This window comes from Tigriopus californicus, chromosome 11 (assembly GCF_007210705.1).
Source record: "Tigriopus californicus strain San Diego chromosome 11, Tcal_SD_v2.1, whole genome shotgun sequence".
Taxonomy (NCBI): Eukaryota; Metazoa; Arthropoda; class Copepoda; order Harpacticoida; family Harpacticidae; genus Tigriopus; species Tigriopus californicus.
In genome coordinates this window covers 1460547-1469050 of record NC_081450.1, presented here as the reverse complement: position 1 = coordinate 1469050, position 8504 = coordinate 1460547, and the positions used below count along the sequence as shown (strand labels likewise).

Here is an 8504-nt window from a genome sequence, read left to right as displayed (position 1 = left end):
AAAATCATAAAGTTTTAAATGCACTTTCAGTTCAAAGTGCAAAAGGGCAACTTAAATAAGATGCTAAATCCCTTAGAACTCAAAAAAATGCATATATTACAAATCAACATCTTATGCCAATTGTATATGAAAATTCCAGAGGGTTTATTCACTGTCAATTTGTGTATGTTAAAGATTATAAAATAAAGAAAATTGTTGGTAACTTTATTGTTTTCATGATGTAATTACGTTAATTCAGGCTTAAACTTTTTATTTACTTAACTACTTTTGGACACCTGACACTTATTTTTGGACACTTTTAGACACTCTACCTCATTCCGCAAATTGCCCACCCTGATCAACCAATCAAACAACACGAATGAAACTATTCGTTTAACGAGTTGCATATTTTTCCGACCCCTCTCCACAGCGTAGAAGTTGTTGCAGCATTGCCCTCGATTCCAAAACTAGATCGTTTGGCGGCACTGAAATCTGAGAGATTCTCTCCTGGGTTCAATGGTTCGATTTCGAGCCCCTCATCGCTACCACATTTTTTGATCTGACATTTTTTCTCATGACATCGATCCAGTGATTAGCACTTGCCTCACCTTCCCGTCTTCCCTCTCTTAACGAACTTATAGCATTAAAGCTCACATCCTCACGTGAACAAGGATGATCGATAAGCCGCTTGGCAGAGGCAACCAAGCAACTTCAATGCGGAGGTCTCTTCATGGGAAAATTCCGATTGTTCACAAAAATTTATTAGACCTGTACCTCCTCGTTCGTACATACCCCAAAAGCAAAGTATTCAGATTTCTTATGGCAAGGTTTCCAATCGGAGAGGCGAAAAAAGCTGGAGGGGGAATTCATTTTTCAGTTTGAGTGATCACCTTCGTTTCCACTTCAAATTCAGTACTTGACATTTCCTGTTTGAACTAGACAAATGCAAAGGACAGGGGTCACCAAAGGAGATTGGTTGAAATGCATTTAGAATATGGGCTCATTACTTTATCAATTCCTAACAATAATGTTGGAGCAATTGATCGGTTCAACTTCACTCTTTCAACTCAACAACGAGTGGAGACAACTTGGGTGACTTGAAATTTACCTAAAACCATAATCGATGGCCTAGCATTCAAATTTGAATGAGGATTGCAATTCACACTGCTCGAGCATTAAATTCTAGAGCGGCTTTTTGTTCTTCAAAATTTTGAAATTGAACCAGGAAAGTAGTAAACCATTTCAAATAAAGTTTTTGGTGACATAATTGAAACTTTGCTTCAGTTCGATGCTAGTTAGATAGATTTAGATAGATTTATTTCAGGAACACTTTGATCATGATTAAATAATGTCGGCATTTTATCTTTGAGTTAGCATCTTGATAACATCAAAATTTCATGAGCATGTAATTCCTCAGGTTCTGGGTAAGCAAAAGCTTGTTTTCACCAGGACCTGGGCAAATTAACGAAGACATGACATAGATAGTCAATAAATGTTACAGAGGCCAAGCTGCAACACGATAACGTGAGTTGGAAGAAATACAAAATGAAATTGAAATGCTTGTAGGAAATTTTGTTGATCACTTTATCAATAATCCTTGCTTTCTTCACATCAATCAAAATGCGGGCTCTAAATTTGATTTTCCTTTAAATCTCTTTTCTTCACAAGCCCAATTCCTCATATATCTAGTCTTTGGTACCCAATAACAATGATCTGACAACTTTAAGGCATCTAGTACGGATTTCTTTATCCAGTGCTCAGATTCAGATACTTCATCATTTTATTACTGCAGAGATGGTTGATATCGACCCCAAATTAGAAAGACCCCCAGAAAAAGTATCTCGTTGATCCACCGAGCGAATCTTGACAAAAGTCGTTGGTCTCCTCTTTCCTGTAGGGTTGCTTTTGTCTCGTCCTCCATTATTTGGGCAGATTTGTCAAAGCTAACGAACTTAAGGGGTATCAATCTCGCGGCTCTGATGAAAACAAGTTGGTGACCGTTGGAAATTGAAGCTGATGCTTCCTCCGAGGAAAACCAATACAAGCTGTTTGTCCATTATCAAGGCTCTAGACAAAAGTCCTCCTTCTGAAATCTTCTGGTAGTGTTCATAAACAGATAGTAGACCTGAGTTAGGAGAAGAACGATCGCATTTCCCATGAACTTGCCGCCATCGTGCTCAAGGTAATTTGCAAGCCCAAACCGCAACAGCTCGTTCGTTCATGCTAGGTTGATGGTACAGTATGCCCTTGTGTAGCGTGATGGGAAAATCACGCTTCCTTCTTTATCTAGTACAGTATGTACGAGTATGTGCACCTTGATTCTTGACATACAGAGCTGTTCAATCGGCTCCTTCCGCTGGATGAGATCTTTACTCAAGTGGTAATATAAAGTAATTGGCTCTGGTCGGACTCTGAGCAGTTTTACACACCGATACATTATCCAATCAGACACCACTTGTCTTCTAACTCCTCTTGGATTGGATTGGCTTCTGGTACAAGAACCAAATTTAGTTGGTGATAATTGTGTTGGAGTTTTTACCGTGTACACTCCAAGGCCGGACTTTCTTTTGGTAGTGTTGATGTTATGCAACTTTTATTAAAAGCTATTTGTTGAAGCTTTTTGTGTCGGAGATGAGATTTGAGATCTTCAAATCTGTTTGAGAGGTGGTGGGATTTCAAGTTAGATTCTATAAAGGCTGCGAGCAAGAAGAAAGAGCTCTTTATGAGATTTGTTTCTTTTATATCTGACTGTCTGTCAAGTTTTGACAAAAATCATCTTGTATTCAGTCGCTCTCCGATCCACCCATATTATTTCTATACCCACACACAAAAAAGTTTTGAAGTCTTCTCTCTCTCTTATTTTTATACCATTGCAACGATTGTGGACGTTGGTTGCGTTGGTAGTCGGAACTACAAAAACATCACTTTTGGGACGACTTTTCACCTGGTACAGTCAAAGAGGGTGAGAAGTAAGAAAGGAAGGCCTCTCCGTAAAAAAAAAACAGCTGACAATGCTCTAAGATGCACACTCGATTTGCACTCCTCTGAAATTAAATTCAATACCGTTTTCTTAGATCAAGGCCTGTTTGTGGAAATAGTATTCAAATATTGATCTAGGAAAGTAAAGCTTTGTCAAAACAGCACTAAAATTGAAGTTTGTTTAGATTAGTGCACTCATTTGATTTGTGATATTGTGATGATTGTTCAAGCTTTTCCTGTGTCTGTAAGATGTCTTGGCAATGCCCCAAAAAATGGTGCCAACTATGAATTTTCATTGAGTTTCCATTCATTTGCAAGCCTATTTTGACCAAGTTATTCAATTGAATTAGCTACATGCTCTAAAAATGTAAGAAAGTGAAAAATGCAACACAACTCACTGTTAGTACCCACCAATCAAATAAACACGCAGTAGATACTGCCGTAGAACAGTTGACCCAATCAGCCCAAATTTGCCAGAGACTAGCTCACAAAGACTAATAAAGTGCCCTCTGACGGACAGAATCCTAACCATATTTATAAAGAACCAGACCCATACATAGGTATATGCAATTGACAGAAATTAGATATGCTCAATCTCGGCCCGAGTGTCTCCGAGCATATTCCACCGATTCATGTCCAGATATTAGAGTCATCTCGCTCACCACGGCATTGACGAAGAAGACGGGCCCTCAAAGTGAGATGTGCCCAGAAGGAGGTAAGGAAGGAGCTCCGCTCGGTGGCCAAGAAAATGTTCCTCTCCCCGTTTTGCGGCGTTCGTTCGGTTCTCCCCCCGTTTCTCGATCATCGGACGGACAGACGGACGGACGGACCTTCTTTGCTCGTTGGTTCGTTTTTCGCTCTGAACGTACCTTCGCTCCCCATGATGGGTTCAAAGCAGCAACAAGAAGTTGATGATTGTCAGTTACTTTGAGGTGCTTCAACGGACCTGCCTAGTGTCAGTTCAGTGTATACTCAATATATATCCATCTATCCAGCTCCACCATAAGTCCGTGGTCCCCGATGACGACTTCAGAGGGAGATTGAAATCTCGGGGAAATAAATCCGGCTTTCAAAGTGAAAACAAGGATAATTGGACTCCACTTGTGACAATTGTGCGTCGGGTTTACGAGCCCCATCATCGTGTTCAACAAAAGAAGAAATAAAACGCAAGGCTCGATTGGCGCTTCGAAGAAGGTAGGAAGGATCAAGCACGTTGAGATCGTTTCTTTTCAGCAGACCTGCAAGTCCTCTCTTAAAAACCCCGTCACTCAATTTCATGTGTCTCGATTAAACTCCCTTGAGAGCGTGAGAGGCGTTTTTTTCACCACGAAAAATGCCTCCACGACCTGCGATCTAATCCAGCCAAGATGTCGAGACTCATGTTTATTATCCCCTTGGGAGTATTTATTAAAAATTGGAAAGCTATTTCGCTCCAGCTAGCCAACTCAACTGCAAGTAAACTTACCAGTGGAGCGAAACTTTTGGATACAACTAATGAATAAAAAACGCCACTCTCTTTGATCAAGTTCGCCAGTCTTTGGAAGGAAAATAGAGATCCAAGCATGTAACCAAAAGTTTCAAAGTTTTAAGCAGATATTCTTGACCAGTTCCAGGATGGGCTCTGGATTTGCTTAGACACGCCCTCTACCACGTAGATAGAAGAAAAGCATAGGAGTGAGCCGACAAGTCTGACAGGTGTAGAGTACGTGATGGATCCAGGGCCAATTTTGACACAAGTTGTCTAGGATGAGCCGATATATGGAAATTCCAACATCTGCAGGCATAGTAGATGGAACGCAGAGAGAGGCACTCACTTTTTTTCTATCAGCTGCTTTCAAGACGAACGAATCGAAGGTAAACTTGGGCTTTGGTTCCATTAGTGGACCGTTTATGGACAACACCTGGCGAGCATTGGAGCAGGCACGAGTTATGTGCGGAATCCTGGTTGCTACACCCTTATCTAAAAGCAATTGGAATACATGCATATAAATTCGGATGACTCGGATTCCCTCCTTTTCCTCAAGCTCAATGAGTTAGGCAGACACTGTGAGAAAACTTTCACTCTTGGGAATGAGAAAATTCACCAAGTGTCATACAGATTAAGGAACCACCACTCATTGGTAGAAACTTTCAATTGTCTGGCAAGAATTTAACTTGTATGTCTTTGACTTATGCGGACAACCCACTCAAGACAATCTGTTGTAAAGAAAACATACTGTTATGTAAATTGGCTTCGATCCGGTTCAATCTCTTTTTTTTCCCCCCAGTTCGGGATTCGAGTTTTCCAGTTTAGGCTTGAAGTTTGTCACACTCATTAGAATGCGCGTATCAGATTTCGTCAACTCGATGCCATCGATGTTTCCCTGTCAGAAACCGTAAATCTTGGCATTCCGAACAAAAAGAGCACACAAAGCCGTTGTTCAAGATCGCAGGATTACAGGGTGGGTCACAATGTAATCGAAAAAAGAGGTTACCCCCTCCAAAAAGTGGGCCACCTGCCCAAAACAAGTAGCATTTCCTTCCAGTGCCTAAATTTGGCAGACTCTGCCTTCAGCCAATTGTGATCATCCGATACAATGGCAAAAAGTCGTTTTAAGATACCCTGTTGATCGAGCCACATTGGATGGAGGTATTCGAGGACCGAGGTTACTTTTAATGACTGTCTGGCAGGAACGAAATCTCCCATGAATCTTCGTAGCGATCTTGCACAGGTCTCGAACTTGTCGGATTTTCCGCTGTTTTCGCCACCTGTGGCAAGGTTTTTTTTTTCTCCAACGGTAATGAGGGTAATTTCCCCCCCTCCTCCTTATGTCAATGAGACAGTGAGTGGCCAAAAATACCTGCTTCTTATTCTTGGCGAAACCATCGACCAGTTTCGAATTATTTCATATCTGGTTGGCAGAGTCAACTACTGAAGTTTAGCTGAATTGGTGCGAAAGCAAACAATTTCACGCATCCTTGAGGCAAACAAAAGGCTGGTGTGGATATTTGCATTAAAAAGCGATTGCCGCACTTGAGTAAGAGTGTGTTTGGTCCACCGGCAAAAGGAGGAGGAAAAGGAACAATGAAATATGCATGGATTTATTAGGGCAAAAAGCGAGCCTCGATGGTATTCATATTGTAGTATATGGGGGACCACATTTTTGTGGAAACCATTCCCTTTGGATTTGTCTCCTTGACCTTGGTACACCATCGTATCAAGTTTCGCTCCATGTCCGAGGCAAGTTTCTTGGATTTCAAGTTGGACAGGGAACTTCCTTGGAACCGAGAACGGTGGACGCTCAAATGGCTGTGCAATCCAGATATGGAACAAAGGCATAGACATGATCCAACTTTCCCATACCTCACTGATAAATGACATTTCTAACCAAACAAGCACCATTAACGTATGAATGTGATTGTGATTCTTGGCTCGGACTTCTGAAACCTTGAGTTGACTCTCTTCAGGAAGGCCGAGTTTATTCTGTAAGTGATTTACCCGGTTCAGGTCTGTGGAAAGATGGGTTGAGTGGAAGAATACTTGGATGGGTTGCCAAATATCCCATGAAACTTTAAAACTTGATTCCTGGGAATCGAGACATGTGCAAGGAATTTCTCAGAGAGATTCATCTCTTGGTCCATTGGGAAAGAAGTCACTCCACGCACGCACATACACACGCGCACAAACACAAGCAGGGAATGAATTTCGAGGGAACTTTCTGCTATTTCCTCCTTCCAGATGCAGAATGCAGGCCTTTATCAAACTCTTGAGATCCTTGAATGGAAGCTTTGTTTACCGTAGAAAGGGGTCATGCCCGTTGTCCAATCCCAGCAGAGATGCCAGCCACTTGACCGCCGTGAAGGCGAAAACTTTATTTAGCGCTTGACACCATCAAATAATTCCACTGGGAGAGGGCCTTTCAGGACAATGACAGAAAGAGAGGGCAAGAGGGGAAGAGAGACAGGCCTCGTCTATTTATGAGTCGTTTCGTTGTTGGCCTTTTCTTTTCAGAAAGCATCTCTGCTCTTCATCCACAATCCTTCTTCCCCTGGCCAAAGCTATTTTCAATTTAACATGCCCAAATGCTTCCGACGCCTGTTAAGATCGGACTGAGCCGTGAACTCGCCTCCGGCCCCAGCCTTGGGTGGTGTTCGGCCTTCGAAGCATATTCCTGATTTTGACCTTGATTTATTATGGACACAACTTGCTTATTCGTGGGTCTCGCAACATTCCACGACGCTTGTTAGAGATCGAGTCATTGTTCCAATATGGCTCTCAAATCCTTCTTTTCTCGGGTGGGGAACAACATTATTGGAACACAGTTCCAGGCGGAGGAGGTTAATGGGCAAAACGTAGTCCCCAACCAACCAGAAGTGGTTGTTCCATTGTCTCCTGGGCAGCCCACTTTATGATCCTTCTGCCACCGAGACCTTGGTCCAAACATACAAACACACAGACACACAAGCACATCCACACACACACAAACCAGACCTCCTTGTGGGACACGCGGAACAGCCTGGGAGAAGAGGCCTCCAAGAACAATCCTTTCACTCTTTGAAATGGAACTTGGGATCCAAACTTTCGCGTCCATATTTCGCGAAGCAAACCCTTTCAGCCTAATTGAATTTGACAGTTTCTCTCTCATCTGGCCAACTTGCTATTCATTTCCAATCACCACTTTCAAGCCGAGAGTTTCCTAAACAAGTATTCCCACAACTAGAAATACGGACATAGATCCGAGCTCCTTTCTCGTCACTTAATCTTTCGCGTTCTGTTTGCTTTCCTCATCGCGAAAGTGAAAAAAAAACAACACTCAAGAATGGCGCAGTCGTCATTTCCCGGGCTTTCTACATCTGCATTGGTTGGTTTTAGCGGTTTCAACCGAGGACAGGAAGATCGAAGAACGGGAACAATGGTTAGAGAGGTTTGAATAATGGGAGTATTGGCTCATAAATCTTCACTTTTTTGACCATGTCCTATCTCATTCAAAACTTCTGTCATTGATCCCAATGTCGAAATGTCCGTCCGGGGTTTGGCCAAGACAGACTCTCAATAGAAGCAGACAGGCGTGCTCGCAGGAAAAAAAAGTTGTTTCGAGTTTAATGTCGGTTTCTTCCGCTTCTTCTTCTTCTCCAATTGAGCTCAAGGGAGGAATATCCAATGATTCCGCTCCACAGCTTAAGGACAACAAAGGACGAAGGCTGTACGTGAAGTTGTTCACAGGTTCTCTCAAAGGTCAAGGCTCAAAGGGATCAATCCTTTCAAGACTTGATTGAGGGGTCTCTTTCGCTTTGCTCTCTTTCTCTTGTTGGTTGCTTGGTTGGGGCTTTTATCCTCACGGCAAGATTTTAGAAAAGCCTCCTGACTTAACAAAGATCTTGAAGGGAGATTCGCCAGGGCAATTTCCAATTTCCAGTTCCTCCTCTGCCTTTTCATATTTGATGGCAGTCCATAATACAAAAAAACGAGAGGGGGAAAGAGAGTCCTAAAAGTGAAGGAGGGTCACAAAATGCGAATATAAATGTTTTGGCACCAATTTCTCCCCCTTTTCTCCCGATATCAGGAC

The 8504-nt window shown here is 42.3% G+C and overlaps 1 protein-coding gene across 1 annotated transcript in view; it reads left to right on the top strand.

Annotated features, from left to right (window-relative positions):
* The first annotated feature begins 3724 nt into the window (after nucleotides 1-3724).
* LOC131890434 (vang-like protein 1) overlaps nucleotides 3725-8504 on the top strand; it is a 34607-nt gene continuing 29827 nt past the window's right edge. The window contains exon 1 of the mRNA XM_059239773.1: nucleotides 3725-4152. The gene's annotated coding sequence lies outside the window, so the exon portion shown is untranslated. The remainder of the gene's footprint in view (nucleotides 4153-8504) is intronic.